This window comes from Bombyx mandarina, chromosome 15 (genome assembly GCF_030267445.1).
Source record: "Bombyx mandarina strain Sakado chromosome 15, ASM3026744v2".
NCBI lineage: Eukaryota > Metazoa > Arthropoda > Insecta > Lepidoptera > Bombycidae > Bombyx > Bombyx mandarina.
In genome coordinates, this window is record NC_143221.1 from 16,494,218 (window position 1) to 16,511,485 (window position 17,268).

Here is a 17,268-nt window from a genome sequence, read left to right on the forward strand (position 1 = left end):
CTCTGAGGAATTGTTCGAGATGATACCGGCATCTCGTTTTTACCATTGCACCGCCCGCCACCGGAGTAGAGTTCATCCGTACTACCTGGAGCCACTGCGGTCATCCACAGTGCATTTCCAGAGATATTTTTTGCCACGTACCATCCGGCTATGGAATGAGCTCCCCTCCACGGTGTTTCCCGAGCGCTATGACATGTCCTTCTTCAAACGAGGCTTGTGGAGAGTATTAAGCGGTAGGCAGCGGCTTGGCTCTGCCCCTGGCATTGCTGAAGTCCATAGGCAACGGTAACCACTCACCATCAGGTGGGCCGTACGCTCGTCTGCCTACAAGGGCAATAAAAAAAAAATTGAATTGTTTCAGTAAGACGTTAAATTAGTCACGAGGTCGTATTATTGGCACAATCAGCCATTCATTCATTCTGCCTATTTCTGCCGTGAATCAGTAATGCATTACCCTTGCTACGAGATCAGTAATTACGCAAATTAAAATTTTTGCTGGTTTGATTTTTTTATTACACGGTGCTATTCTTCTTCGTGGAACGCATTCGTGAACATAAATTTTTTTACGTATGTTTCATTTAAAAAATTGGTACCTGCCTGCGTGATTCAAACACCGACACAGTCACATGACTTAATAAGAATACACGGGTGTTTTAATCTTTAGGGCATAACGCCTTCAAAATGGACATTAGAGAATTAAATACAGAATATCAAGTTTCTTATAGCATGAAGTAATTTATGCATGAAGAAATTAGTTATAATGATATCGAAAGTCTACAAATTTCAAAAACATAATCCATAAAACCCGAATAACAAATACAACGGAAACCTGAACAATTATAAAGTCCTCGAATATAGCCAGAAAATATCGTTTACAAGGGCGGAATCGGGCCAAAGTCAATCGTGAATAATTGAAAGTCGATCGTCCATAGCTCGGACCCGTTTAAAATTACTTAAGCTTTGACTGCCTATTGTCCCGGGTACTGCCCAGACGAGGACCCAACAAAGGGTCTTTCTGACCCAATTAGACACTTCTCCGATTACAAGGACACTGGCTCTGGGTTAGTTTGTGATATTTTCAGCCCTAAATTAGTTTGTTGACTGAAATTATAAACGTTAATGTATTTTGTAAGAGCCCATGGTGTAGTGGGACAAATGATTAGTCATGTAGCTTTTGTAGGTCAGCGTAGATACACTTTTGTTTAAAATTGGCCTATTTCTTTTTCATATATTTTTTCCATTCCCTTCATTTAATACAATATAAATTTCAGATTTTGACAGACTTACGTAAATTAATTTCTTGCCTTTAGAATGAATCATTAACAATTTGCGGGTTCTTCATTTCTTGTACTATCATAAATAAATTTTCAACAAATATCACTTTAATATGGATGTGATGAAACTTGTTTTCTTGGAAATTTTACTTTGTATTTCAGATCAAATACCAAAAATTACCAAAATGGTATGAAATTTAATTCAATTCTCCTTAACCAGGTGTAACAGAAAATATCCGTCCTATTATTAAGAAACCCACCCTGTTTATAATATATTTAGCTATTAGAGAATAAGTGAATGCGATCTGATCATCTATATTTCTACAATCCAAACATAGTATAGTAATATTTTTATTTAGCTAAACAATTCTTTCCCTAATAGCGATTACATGTAAAACACTACTTCTATTCAAAGTTCCTACAGTGACTTTAGGCAAAGTATCATAAGTTATAAGCCAAGATGGAGTTTTTCTTTTATGTTATATCATAACAGTAAAACGATATTTACATTGAGGAAAATATTGATGTATATATGGACCGTTTATTTTGAAAGTGGTGTAAGTCCATTTTCTTTTGTTTCGAGAAAATTAAAGGTTACTATATTTGTTGATTTAAAAATACAGGCAAATCATATGAGGTCTGGCTATGCCGCCTACCTCTGTCAATTGGACTTACACCACTTTCATAATCGATGATTATGCAATTTCATTTACCGACCGATTTTAAGTTGTACAAAACATGGACTTTTTTTGAGAAATTAAACACGGACTAGTTATATATAAAAAAATTACATTAAATTAAGCATGAATTACGTGATAGCTCATTTTTCTCAAAAATGGACTTACACCACTTTCAAAATAAACGGTCCATATATCCAATATAAGTCTTAGCCGTGTTTGTAAGAGACTGTTTAATTTGTAAAATATAATATATGTTGAAATTAAGGCAGGGCCATCAAAAACCTAAAAAAATTTGAAAACATCGATATATGTATTTTATGACTGATGCAGAACAGTACAGAATATCGCCTTTTAGATTATCAACAATCTTGATATCTTTAACCGTAACCTTTAGGTCTACTGACTGACTTTGGTTCTCTCCAAATTTCAGCCATAGAATCGGTTTATGACCTGCTCCTAAGAAATCTCCCAATCGGTGTTTTTGAACGCCTTAGAGAATTTCTAATACCAGGTTTGAAATAGCCAGTGCTAGAGGTTTCACTGTATCCCAATTGCCAAATCTATGAGCGCTCGTCAACATTTTCTATCACATGCTAGAATCAAATTGGTACAGCACATTAATAGCAATTTCATTAAATTCACTGACCAAGTTTCAGTCCATCTAAGATTGGATTAATACAACTACACCCCGTTTGATTTATAAAGTAACTCGTGCTTCATTTTGTCGTTATTTAATTTTACATTACAATATCAATACCGTAACGTAGTAGAATGGTTTCCAAAATGAGCAAAGTTTACAGTAACATGAATTTACAAAACATTTGCATTTCATTACACAAATATTTGATTATTTTCAATTGAGCTGTGCTGTGCGTTGCCATTATTGTTGAATTTAGATACTGAGTCTAGTTAAATGTTCTTTAGCAGATAGAATATAATTCCACTGGGAAAAATTCTATCAACGTTTTATTCATACATCTTATTTTATTCTATGTCGCATACATTGAAATCATCGTCTTGCCTAACCATTCTTTTCCGTCCTTACCAATTATATTTTTTTAGTTTTAGGGTAAGGTAGCAGCAATACTTACTCATTAACTATTCTGGTGCACCGACCCGACATTTTTGTCACCGACATTAGAAATCTATGAGAAAATGAAATAGGATTGGAAGTTTCAAAACTATTACTAGTTAATTTCGAAATATGAAAGAGAAGCTTTAGTCTTAGTGAGAGAAGGAAAAAGACGCATAAGTTTATCGGCCCGGTCCAAAAGGAAGTCGGAAGTTGCCGAAGGAGAAAATACCGGGAGATCAAAGAACTTCTCGTTCCGCTAAAGATGTATAATTGGAAGACTAAAACTGAGGTACTTGGTTGAGAATGGGGTTGGTCGTCGGTCTAAACTTCAAGCTCATGCCTCACAAAATGGGCATTCAAATTTATGTTTTGTCCTAACCTTATAAGATGGTCGGCCTGTTCTCCGTGTTCAGGTTAAACACTTATGTTAGAAGAGGACCAAATACCTGTTAACTTACTAATAGATTTTCGTTCTAGAATAAGGTTTCGAAAAAAAATCAGACGAGCGCCTTTAAACAAATGTATAACTAAATACCACTTTCTAAATAGGTTACAGTCTGTGTTTAAGTATTTACGTAGCCATAGGAAATGATTTGTAAGAGTCATACAATAAACGTAGACGAACTAGTGTGGCACGCGAGTTATTATAAGCACGCACGGCCTTTGAAAAAGCTAGGGAAGCTCTGAAGCTTTATGTCTAAACATATTTTCACATTTTGTCTCAACCTGAAGCGCTTGTTTTAAGGCTAAAAATATCTATATATTAATACGTGAAGGAAAAACTTTGTATCCCTTTTTACGAAAATTGCGCGGACGGAGGAGTATGAAATTTCTCACACTTATAGAGAATATAGAGAAGGAGTGCACAATGCTAATTTTTTTTTAAATAATGCATAAAAATACATTAAAACAGTAAAGAAAACATTACACACCCTACAATGTATTTGACACACACAAACGCAATATGCATACTGTGTGTTTATTGTCAAACTTTTCTTATTTCTTTTGGTCTGTGGTCTAATTGAGAATAGAATAAATATTGTTTGTTTTTATTAATATTTGTCTAAACTGTAGAATAGTTTTTGACAATAGAATCATAACAGTGTTAAGCTTATAATCTCATTTAATTATAGTCGAATTTCGGCTACCGGGGGACCACTAGTTCATGTTACATAGACAAGGTTTATGTTAAATAGAAAATATCACAGTCCATCTGGTAATTATGATTGAAAGCCTCAATAATATTGTATAGCGGCTATCATACCTCTCAAATTGGAATTCCATAATTTGACTGGTTAACTTATTTTGGATGCCAAAATTCCGTTAATCTTGAAAATCGTTTGTGAAAATTAGCTACTTACGGATTTCGTTATAAAATTGGTACTTATTTGTTGAAATCAGGGTATGAATGGCAAGGGTATAAACACATCAAACACCTCAACTATCTATTAGGTGACAGTAAAATGATACTATGAAAATCAAGTTTAATAATACTATTGTTATTCAGGAGAAGGTTTGATGTTTCACTTATTACTTAGGTACTCGGATCTAGCCTATCATGTTACCGAGGACTTTCGCTTTGTTAAGGAATTCGCTTTTCTCGCTGACAAGGGGTATCGCGTTTCTATCCGATCTGTCTGTCTATTTGGTATATTTCTATTAGGGCAGAAATAAAGTAAGTGTTCTTGGAGATAGCTTACTGGATTATGATGTTCTTGTTATTGGCAAAGTCGATCGATATTCGTTTACCACTACACTACACGTTTTGATTGTGGCGGGCAAAGTAGAAGGAAAGAGACCTCGCGGCCGATCACCTAGCCGCTGGTGTGATCAAATAACCACCCTAACTGGGCTACCAGTCGCAACCGCTATTCGAGAAACTAAGGACCGGACGAGGTGGAAACAGCTCACGAAGCAAACCACGGTTAAGCTTTAGGGACACGACCTTTAGTAATGAAGAAAGCGACGAAGAAGAAGATTCGTTTACCAGCTTGGCTGTAGTTTTGTTTTATGAGTATCTTTAAGGATAGCTAATAAATTGTGGTATTTAACCATTGTAATGCGAAATGTAAGGGAACGAACAGGTTACGGATTTGTCTTTGCCTACCTTCGTTTTATGGGTAACTCAAGATCTGGTAGTCCGTGAGCTTGACTGCCATCACAAAAATGGACAGTGCTTTGAAGTGAAGCCGTTCTTTAACTAAAGCTACTGGCCTCGCCAGGATAACCTGATGGTCATGTACTAGAGGTTGTGAGGTAATCAGGCTAAACGGAATTGGAATTATAACTATTAAAATCTACAATCTAATATATAGTTTTCAAAATAGCTATATTCGTCTCTGAAGATGACATTTATTTGTGAAATTCTTTTTTATCTATTTCGTCGATGAAAAATAAGTTCATCGGTCAATGGTTTTGTATTTCATATTTTACGAACAATATGCATCGCTGAGTAAGAGCTCACCAGTTAGCGTATAAAAACAGGCGCATAAATCTCATTTTAATTAAATCCATTTTCCCTAAACCAGTGGAAGTGAAGTCTTACTACATCTACTCGGGTTCAGCGTCCGTTAAAGACAAGATTTAGCGCAATGAATATTGTCTTAAAATTTGGTTTATCTTAAGCTCTACTTTGAACTTTATTTCGTAAATGATATTACGTTTACTTTTTTAATTAAATATTGTAATGTTCACGATTGTTTTTCAAGGTGAAGGAATAACGTCGTGTAATAAAAATGAAACCCGCAAAATTATAATTTGCGTAATTGCTGGTAGTAGGACCTCTTGTGAGTCCGCGCGGGTGGCTACCACCACCCTGCTTATTTTGGCCATGAAGCAGTAATGCGTTTCGGTTTGAAGGATGGGGCAGCCGTTGTAACTATACTTGAGACCTTAGAACTTATATCTCAAGGTGAGTGGCGCATTTACGTTGTGGATGTCTATGGGTTTCAGTAACCACTTAACACCAGGTGGGCTGTGGGCTCGTCCACCCATCTAAGCACTAAAAAAAATCTGAAAATACCGATACATACAAGGCCAATTTGTTGGTCAAACTCTGGTCGCACGTATAGTTTGAAATACCTTGACTGGTGTTTACTCTGTTACCTACCATATTCCATTGGGATTTGAAGCAACTAAACAGTTCAAACGTTTGGTCTACTAAAGTCAGCGTGTGCGTGTCACTCGTGTCAGAGTTTAAATCCAGCCGGCATGTTCTAACTTATCTATATTATATTAATACGTGAAGCAAAAACTTTGTATCCCTTTTTACGAAAATTGCGCGGACGGAGGAGTATGAAATTTTCCACACTTATAGAGAATACAGAGAAGAAGTGCACAATGCTAATATTTTTTTTAAATAATGTATAAAAGATACATCAAATCAATAAAGAAAACATTACACACACTACATACCATATATTTGACGCACACACGCATACGTACTATTTATTGTCAACATTTTGTTCTTGACGTCTGTTTTCAAATTGAGAATATATTAAATATTGTTTATCTTTGTTAATATTTTTTATAGTGTAGCCTTGGCGAAATTTGTGACTATAGAAGTATAAAATACAATCATAATAGTGTACAAACTTACAATTCCAATTAATTATAGTCGAATTTCGACTACTGCGGGACCTCTAGTCTTGGAAAATACACATGCACGTTCCAGGTACGACTTTGAATTAACGTTAAAAAGAAAAGCGTAAGTAATTTATTTGCTTACGCAATAATATTAGTATAGTATATGATATATATATTAGTATAATATATATATTAGGCTAAATGCGATACGCATGAATTCTTATCTAAATCCTAATGTACCGTAAAAAAACTCCCATTCACCACATTTCTATCAATCGATCTAACATTGTCTCTGATTAAGACGATTTTCCTCAAAGGGCAAGTACTTTTCCTTGTACATGGCTAATTAGCTAGAAATTATTCGTTGTTTCTTTGTCTATTGTAAGTTAATATATTTCAATTCAAAAGTTATTCATGATTAAATATTAATGCCAAATTGCTAGCATACCAAAACCGTGACCAATAAACATACATAGATTATCCTAATTTTCTTTACTGTCAGCAAAAGTAACATTGTAAAGTACTATCATGCTGAAATGAAGAAAATCAGAGGCGTGTTTGCTCATTTGCTCAATAAATAGAAATAAAACTAAGCCGATAATTACCAATACATTTGATGTCTCGTTTGAATCAAGACATAAGAACTAACCTGTATGAACCGTTATGTTTGACAAGCAGACATACAGAGCATAGAGGAAAGCCTCCAATACCGTGCACAGCCTTTTCACTCGAGTGATATCTAAGACACAAAAGCCGGAAATTTAAGTCGATTGAGTTATGGAACAGTTTATATTTTAGGTATTTCCGCAGATAGATATATATTTTATTGTCTTTGTAGGCAAACGAGCATACGGCCCACCTGATGGTAAGTGGTCACCGTCGCTCATAGGCGTCAGCATTTCTAGTGGCAGAGCCAAGCCGCCGCCTACCATTAAGTACTCTCCGCAAGCCTCGTTTGAAGAAGGACATGTCATAGCGCTCAGGAAGCACCGTGGAATATATCGTCTTTTCGCATTAAAAGTGTACAATTTCCAAAAATGTTCGAAATTGATTTAATATTCGGAATCATTTGGTATCACCAGTACTTCTCTCATAAATACTGTCAAAAGAGCGTAGTTTAGTTTTAGTTTTTTTTTTTTTTAGTTTACCTTTATTTTGACTACTATTAACAAAATTAATACATAATTTTATCTTATTTTAAAAGACAGATAATGTAACTGGTAAAAACTAAAAAATAAATGTTGCAAAGATGATTAATATTAAAAATATCAGATGTTAAACCTTTAAAACACTCTCCTGTAATATTTAGTATGTTTTCAGATTATACAGTTTTAATTCGAGAAGACGATAATATATGGAACACATAAGGAAGTTTGTCTCTGCTATTTTAATAGAAATATCTTAGCTTGTACACATTTGCTGGCCCAGTGGGCAGTAGTCGAGAAGGTACGGTATTAACGACCTTTGCCCTTTAGAAAGATGAAGTTAGATCTAATGGAGGGATACTAACCACTTTGAGAAATAAATTGATATTAGGTCTTGAACCTAATCATAAGTTTTGACTAATTTAGCCACGAGGAAATCACGTGTGAAGGTTGGAGATAGCTGCTATTCCAATGCGACTGACGATTGGCATGATAGTCATGTTCTGATCTGTATGATTTCTTGTATTTGTTTGAAATTAGGTGACAGTAAAGCCTATTGCCGTCTCTAAAGCGATGCAGTGCGTATGACTATCCGATTTTCTAGAATGGGGCAGTTTTTGTACAGTTCATAATTTAACTTCCTAACCAGGTGTATACCTATGATCACGCTGTGAACTTTGCGGGTACTGGTGATCACTTGCCGCCAGGGACGTAAGCTGGTCTTCTCATTTCTCAATATTTCGTGATCAGTTTCAACAGGGACATTTCTGTCACTCCAGTCTTTGCGTAGCTAATGGTAACTGATCTTAGTTGTAGAGATAGGTACCCGAATAAATAAATAGCATGACCGTCGCGATTTTTAGACGCGATCATAAATACTACAGTAAAGTTTTATTTTGCTTTTTACAATTTAGTCTACTAAAGATCACGGCGTTGTGGAAATGGCCTATATTTCTGCAATTAAATGGTTAATGGGCCTTTATTAGGAGGTTTATGTGTGTTAGTCTCAGTCAGGGCTCCGGAACAGTTCATCGAGCGTTTTATTAGTTTATTGACACAAGTTTCTACTAGGATTTGTTCGTTTAACTTTTAAATTAAGATCTATCTTAAATTTGTAGCGCTTTTATTGCGATGACGTTCTGATTCTTCTCACTCCTGTATCCTTATTGTTAACGTACCTTTCTAGATATTCGGACATAATTTGTGATTTAAACACACTGTTATAATGATTTTAAACCCCTTTAAATTAATTACTTCATTTCACCATAAGCCTGTCTTATATTTATGATATATAATAAATATCGGACTGTTAAACAAATCATGAATCATTATCATATACTCTACCTGTGTAATGTAGGTAATTGGGTTATTAATATTTAAAAAATATAAATTATTATTTAACAATGACATAGAAGCGTTTTCAAACTTGAAATCGCTTATAATTTTTCTCAATTATTTTTCGATACGTGAATAATGGATATGAAAAAAATTCATTCATTAATCCAGTTTGAAAGTACCAGGCGACCATGAAAGGAAAGGGGTATTACTCACGTACAACGTTAACAGGGTAATGTTACTCACTTTTCGTCAACGACTCCTCCAGGGACTCGTCCTAGCTACGAGAAATATTTCACCGGCACCACACACACAGGTTTACTACAACGTTTCATGTAACAAGCACATAAAAAACTGAACGTGTGAAACACCACGCGTCAATCCAATTTATAAGGCCAGCGTCAACGTCACAAAACAAAGTCTTGCATTATCCAAAAAAAAAAAATTATCATCAAGTTACGAAAATTTTGAGATTTTAACGCGTCAGTCCGAGGCTGACTGGCGTTTGGAGCACACTGAAATGAGTAAGCCCGGCCGTCTTTCCAACTATCTCCGTCTCGTTCGCACTCGCACAGTATTCCCGCTGTGTGTTGTGCGTCTCGCTTTGGCGACCTGAAAGAGAGCGTGGCGAGAGTACTCGTAATACGTATAGGTCAATATGAAACCTTCTCGGGCGCTGGAGGCTGCAATTAGGGTGTCAATTTATTTCGTTGAAATACGAAGTATTTTCCCGATGACGGCATTTTATTTACAAAAAAAAATGGCAGCTCAATTATTTGTACAGAATATTTAAAAAAATCAAAAAAAAAATTGTTGGAAAGTATTTAAGTTTGTTTTTTAATAGTAAAAAACATTCAGGTGATTTCATTCAAATCTGAACCCAATACACTTACGAGAGCTAATAAGCTTTTATTTTTTTTTCTCTTTACACAACTACTTTGTCTACATTTTTGCGGAAATCATTGCGACCCTCCCCCGTCGGCTTCAGACCGGCGACGTCGCGCATGCGCCCCTCGCTTCGGCTCCCACATCGGCTCGACACACACCCTGAAAATTAATTATTTCAAACTCCATACAAACGACTGGCAGATATTAATCACTTCATTGATTAAGCTTAATGAATAATTGATCAGAAAAAGAATACGATATTTTTGTGTTCGCCATTCATTTGCATCTTGGGGAAGAGTAGAACTGATTATTTCAAAATTTGTTTTAAAAATAGTCAATCCTTTCGTATAGAACAAACATCCAAGGCAAAAGTATTTTTTTGGAACGAAGTTCCTTATGGGACGATGCGGAGGGGTATCTTAACCGGGAAAAAACGTAAGATTTTTATTATTTATGTGTAGTCTTAGTATGATGGCTATACAGTGTGTAATGTATAGTCTACGTGATGACCGTTATTATTATTATCTATATATTAATACGTGAAGCAAAAACTTTGTATCCCTATTCACGAAAATTGCGTGGACGGAGGAGTATGAAATTTTCCACACTTATACAGAATATAGAGAAGAAGTGCACAACGCTAATATTTTTTTTAAATAATGCATAAAATATACATGAAATCAATAAAGAAAACATTACACACGCTACATACCATGTATTTGACGCATACACGCATGCATACTATTTATTGTCAAACTTTTGTTCTTGACGTCTGTGGTCAAATTGAGAATAGATTAAATATTGTTTCTTTATTAATATTTTTTTATAGTGTAGCCTTGGCGAAATTTGTGATTATAGAAGTATAAAATATAATCATAGTAGTGTACAAACTTACAATTCCAATTAATTATTATAGTTGGATTTCGACTACCGCGGACCTCTAGTTCATATAAATAGCTGTTTCTTGTATATTATTATTATATATATTTTTATAAATCATTGTGAATAAAAGAAAGTTGATAACTTTGTAAAGTGGTTTTTATTTTATTTTTATCAATAAAAAAATCATTATAAAAAATGTATACCCGAATAATTATTTCTTTATACCTCGAATAGAACTTAAAATTAATATTTTTATAATAAGGAGCTTCGTTCCTATCCGGTATCCCACGACACCACACATCTTTTTTAATTATGAAGATGAGTTAGGTCGTAAGGTTTAGAGAGAGAGAGAGAATACACTTTATTGCACACCAAAACACAATTTACATTCAAAAAAACAATCAAAAAAACAGATACATTTGTACAATAGGCGGTCTTATCGCTAAAAGCGATCTCTTCCAGACAACCGTTTAATTTATAGAAATTCTGGAAAATATAAAAAAATATAGCAGGTATGTTGCGGTGTACTATAGATAATATATTATAGAAAATATATACATACAATAAACAAAATATATACCGTTCAAATACAAAATATATACAAAATATATAAACAAAATATATACAAAATATATAAGGTTTAGTGGTAAGGCATATTTTCAATTCGCACAAGTAAAAACAATTTTATTTGGGAGGATTTAGCGGGAAAGTCCGTCCTGTGCCGAAGAGTATGAAGGTTTGCAACTGAGATTTCAACCTCATATCTTAAGGTGTTGATTATTATAGTATCTCTCAGTTACGCTTATAAACATTAAGTTTTTCTTTGTAAACGACATTCATAAGTTTTAAATATACGTGTACAAATAATAAAAAGTATCTTCTTCTGCTACCGTGAGCTATAGCAAAATCAATTCTAGCTTATTCCCGTTAAAATTGACATCTAATTGACTCCTATTTATCAATTACTAGAACATCACAATGTTGAAACAAAACAATTAGATTAATGAAGCATCATAACAATCATTCGATTGTTTCAATTTAATTTTATGATAATGAAAAGCTTTTTGTTGATTGCCGAAGTGGATAACACGACGCTGTGTTTAAGTGAATTGATAATTATGTTTGTATTAATCAGTTTCGCGGCGTAGGCATTTAATTTGTTTAAATCTCGTTAAAATGATTGAATCGCGACGACAGAGTCGCTAGTTTGAATTTGAACCAGAGATATTTGTGTGATTTTTGATTATGATAAGAAATACGGCGTAGCGACCTTGCATAATACAGTCCAAGTACTTCAGATGGGGAGACATGGTATCAGGGTCCTTTATCAGAACAACTATAGGTAGTTATCTATAGGTATATATATAAAAATTAATTGCTGTTAGTGTTAGTCTCGCTAAAACTCGAGAACGGCTGGACCGATTTGGCTAATTTTGGTCTTGAATTATTTGTAAAAGTCTAAAGAAGGTTTAAAAAGTAGATAAATATGAAAATTCCTTTTGTTTGTTTTAAGTTTATTTTATACAAAAGTTTAGGTCTTTTATTTATCGATTGAGGCACTTACGAAGTCTGCCGGGTCAGCTAGTTTACAATATAAATGATACTTCGATTTTGTGTGATGATGTTAAAGTTGTTGGTGTCTACGGGCTCCGGTAACCACTTAACACCAGGTGGACCGTGAGCTCACTATGCTATTAGTTATAAAAAATTAAATTCGATTTTAAAAGTCTGAGCTATAATTATTTCAGAATCCGTAGCGGGATCCAATGAAGGTCCTAAGAGGATTTTATCTTTAAGATCTTTGCTTTCGAGTGCGAACCCTAATTTATCAATGTACACCTTAATTTACTTTTGACTAAGCAAAATAGGGTGTGCAGTAATTTCTGGGTTCTTTCGTTCGTGATAAAAAGGTGTTTTTAATCAGGCCCCGACGTTCGGATGTTTTCCCGATCTAAATGCGTTGTCCTCCAAAGTATTTAGGGAAAATCGTTTGAATTACGAGCAAATTGGGAAAAGTTTCGTTTATTTAAGGTGTTTTGAACGGAATTAGTACATGATTTAGGAATTCAAGGCCACGAAGCATTCTACTTATAATTCAACAATGGGTCAATTCAATCTTAAATATGCATAATATACACTTCACTTAAGTAAATACCTTAAGTAAGTTTTTTTTTATTGCTTAGATGGGTGGATGAGCTCAAAGCCCACCTGGTCTTAAGTGGTTACTGAAGCCCATAGACATCTACGACGTAAATGCGCCACCCACCTAGAAAAATTGGTACCCGCCTGGGATTCGAACACCGGTGCATCGCTAGATACGAATTCACCGGACGTCTTATCCCTTAGGCCACGACGACTTCAAAAATTACCTTAAGTAAGTACCTCAAGTAACTTAAGTAAAAGTTTTCGAACTCAAACATGTACATACAAATAATCAGACTAAGAATAATCATCAATTATTTTCAAATAAATCTTTCGCGGTCCATCAAAATTCAACTGGAGTAAAATTGGATTTATTAATGAGGACGTCTTGTGTTATATAGGTATTAAAAAGCATTGTGTTGATTTGTTATTTGTTTGATATAAAAATTCCGTTTTTTTATATGAAAAAACGCTTGAATTTTCAACGTTTAAAATTTATCTTTGAACATTACCCGTCATCTCGATTATGCAAACAAATCGATCAACGTCAACCATGTGTGTAATTAAAACAAAATCTTTTGTCGTGATTGAGTGATTACTCCGCGATTATGTCGTGTGCGCTTCATCTATCATGTTAGGACTGTTCCCTTTCGAAGGGATGATTGATTCGGTCCTTTTGATGTTTTCCAAACGTTTAAGGGATCGACGGGGCAGTTTTGAAACGTTTTCATAATTATGCATAATTTTTTTTTGTGTTCATTCAAATTTGACTAGGACAACTTTTTCTGATTGCTTTCTCTTGGTACTCTCTATTTTTTTATTGCTTGTTTTGGCAGCCAAGCATACAGCCCACCTGATGGTTAGTGGTTACCGTCGCTTATGGACATCAGCAATGCCAGGGGCAGAGCCAAGCCACAGCCTACCGTTTAGTACTCTCCTTCAGTTTTTATTACATAAATGAGTGATAGAACTCACAGCTGACCTGGTTAAGTAGACACTGAGGTCTATAATGAGGTCATGTCTATGGGCTTTGGTAACCACTTAACACCAGGTGGGCTTCAATGTATTATTCACAGTATTTTGTACTTATTGGTGTTGGATAAATTTTGCATTGGCCACGAAATGTTTTGGAGCTGCGTAGCAGACGATGAGTAATGCTACAAGCCTCGCACACTTACGAAAACCATTTAAGAGCTGATCAAAAAAGTAATGTATCGCTAAAAAGAAGAGCCGAAACGCAAGCCCAGTTTTGTTGAACAAACAGGGCCGACCCACTTCGCACTGCACCTAGTTTATTTCTGTGAATGACACCATATCTGCCTTCAAACGTGAATGCCTTAGTGTGAAATAGCAACTTTAATGTTGACGCAGTCTAGTGACATAAAGGTCTTTTAACCATTTTAGAATAGGTTCAAGAACAGTACCGCAACTGTTGTTTAAAAGTAGCTCTGTGATTTAGTGTGTCCTTGATTGAATCTGGAAGATTTAGACTGATTTTAGCATCAGAAGTCGTCGTGGCCTAACGGATAAGACGTCCGGTGCATTCGTGTTGAGCGATGCACCGGTGTTCGTATCCCGCAGGAGGGTACCAATTTTTCTAATGAAATACGTACTCAACAAATGTTCACGATTGATTTCCACGGTGAAGGAATAACATCGTGTAATAAAAATGAAACCCGCACAATTATAATTTGCGTAATTACTGGTGGTAGGACCTTTTGTGAGTCCGCGCGCGCGGGTACCACCACCCTGCCTATTTCTGCCGTGAAGCAGTAATGCGTTTCGGTTTGAAGGGTGGGGCAGCCGTTGTAACTATACGTGAGACCTTAGAACTATATCTCAAGGTGGGTGGCGTATTTACGTTGTGGATGTCTATGGGCTCCAGTAACCACTTAACACCAGGTGGGCTGTGAGCCCGCCCAACCATCTAAGCAACAACAAAAAAAAAAAATTTTAGCATTTCATAGTGTTAAAAATTACAAATGGGTATGGAATTAATGTTTGAAATTAGAAGTACAGAACTGTTTACCAAAACAACTACTCAACATAATTGAAAAAAATCATCAATTAAAAATACTACAAAATAAAAAAAATTCTTATACTACTAAAAAATACTTAAAATCATCAAAATAATACTACAAAAAACCAAACAGAGGAACACAATATTTTTTCGAAACAAAAAGGAATTTCTTCGACCAGGCGCTCCCGTAGGAACTGTTACGTCACCGACGACAGAAATCGGGATAATCTTTCGTCGTAAATCCGGGGTATACACAAAAAAAAAACGCTAGACATTTTTTCCCTCCCGCTATTTATAATATTATATTCCAAACGCCGGTCCTTCCATACTAATTTCCGAGTTAAATCGACCTATCGATTTCTTTCGGGCTATCTCCTTCAACTGTGGTTTTTGACAATAGAATTTGTATATTGGACATTTATCTCTGCTCTTACGGGAATTTGAAAATCAGACCGTGAAGCCGGCGCCTAAGGCTGACTTTGGCGTGCATTCGCGGAGTGCTATCTATGTTTCCCAATAACCACTTGACACCGCTCTTAATTGTTTCTTTAGCATAATAAAACTTGTTGGATGTACTAAAAGACTAAAAGTTGTATTGTAAAACTGAGACTTAGAATTCATTGTCTCAAGATGGGTGGCAGTATTTATTTATGTTGTTGCTGCCTATGGGCTCCGGTATCCACTTAACACCGGGTGGGCTGTGAGCTCGTCCATCCATCTATGCAATAAAAAAAAATTGTCTTCTGTGATTGAACATTCACGATTGAACATAGTTATTGTGAGTGAAAATAAATTTCAACATCGTATGCTGATAGCAACAAAAGTTACACAAAATGCTGACAAAGTACTATGACGTCATAATAATCCTTCGACCTCCGAAAACAATATTCATACTTCCACTATGCAAGGCGTCACTATGTACAGAGCAAATAAACGCCCTACATTTGGGCCTTTGATGTTTATTCTTAATGTTGCGAAGGAAACGAGACCTCGAATAATCGGATTAAGATGGAACGAAGGTTTTATGTATAAATATGAAATTAATCTATATATATAAAAATGAATTGCTGTTCGTTATTTTTTTTTTTTTATTGCTTAGATTCGTGGACGAGCTCACAGTCCACCTGATGTTAAGTGGTTACTGGAGCCCATAGACATCTGCAACGTAAATGCGCCACCCACCTTGAGATATAAAGTTCTAAGGTCTCAAGTATAGTTACAACGGCTGCCCCACCCTTCAAACCGAAACGCATTACTGTTTCACGGCAGAAACAGGATAGTTCGTTAGTCTAGCCAAAACTCGAGAACGGCTGGACCGATTTGACTAATTTTGGTCTTGAATTATTTGTGGAAGTCCAGAGAAAGTTTAAAAGGTAGATAAATATGAAAATGCTCGGAATTAAATAAAAATAACAATTTTGTTTTCCCTTTGATGTGTTCCGGACAAATTCCTTTTGTTTGTTTTAAGTTTATTTTATACAAAAGCTTAGGTCTTTTATTTATCGATTGAGGCACTACGAAGTCTGCCGGGTCAACTAGTATTTTATAAAAAATCCAACATTATGACAGTTAAAGAGAAAAACATTTTGAAAGATTTAAGTATAAACAAATATTAAACTTTTAAGCTATGAAACAATATTCTTTTCTAGGTAATGCTTTTCCTTGTTGTTAGTTCAAATTGGTTTATTTTTAATTGGCTTCTAAGGTAACTGCCGAAGTTTGTTGTTGAAGACGAAATTATATAGGTAACATTAACGTCATTATTACTTTAAATTATAGCACATGACTTTTTATGCGGAGAAATAAACGTAAAGTTGACGTAATTATCTTTTTAATAAGCTTTTATTAGCTTCAGACGTATGTATGTATGTTTGTAACGGAATCTCTGAACATGATTTTGACCCCCTTTAAAACGTTGGATTAACTCGAAATTCGACAATTCAATATTTAAAAAAAAATTTAAAACATTGAAATTCAACTAAAAAATGAAAAATAATTAATAGTTTAAAAAAACTAACAAAATACGCTTTTATAGATAATCCAACTAAAAATAGTTGCTAGGGTGCTTTTCAGGATATTATCAAAATAACCCTTCTACTCATATCTGTTCATAAAATATTTATAACTACCTATACCATGCACCCCACGCTTTTTTACAATAAAATCATTTTTTCTAAAACTATTTTTAATTCAAATTTATTAAAATTTATTTTCTATTTTTAGTTGGATTTTCAATAAAAGC

General features: G+C 34.9%; 1 protein-coding gene across 1 annotated transcript in view; it reads right to left on the bottom strand.

Moving 5' to 3' along the window:
- LOC114247209 (neuroligin-4, X-linked) overlaps positions 1 to 9,619 on the bottom strand; it is a 107,862-nt gene extending 98,243 nt beyond the window's left edge. Inside the window, exon 1 of the mRNA XM_028180098.2 lies at positions 9,341 to 9,619. The gene's annotated coding sequence lies outside the window, so the exon portion shown is untranslated. The remainder of the gene's footprint in view (positions 1 to 9,340) is intronic.
- Positions 9,620 to 17,268: the final 7,649 nt, after the last annotated feature.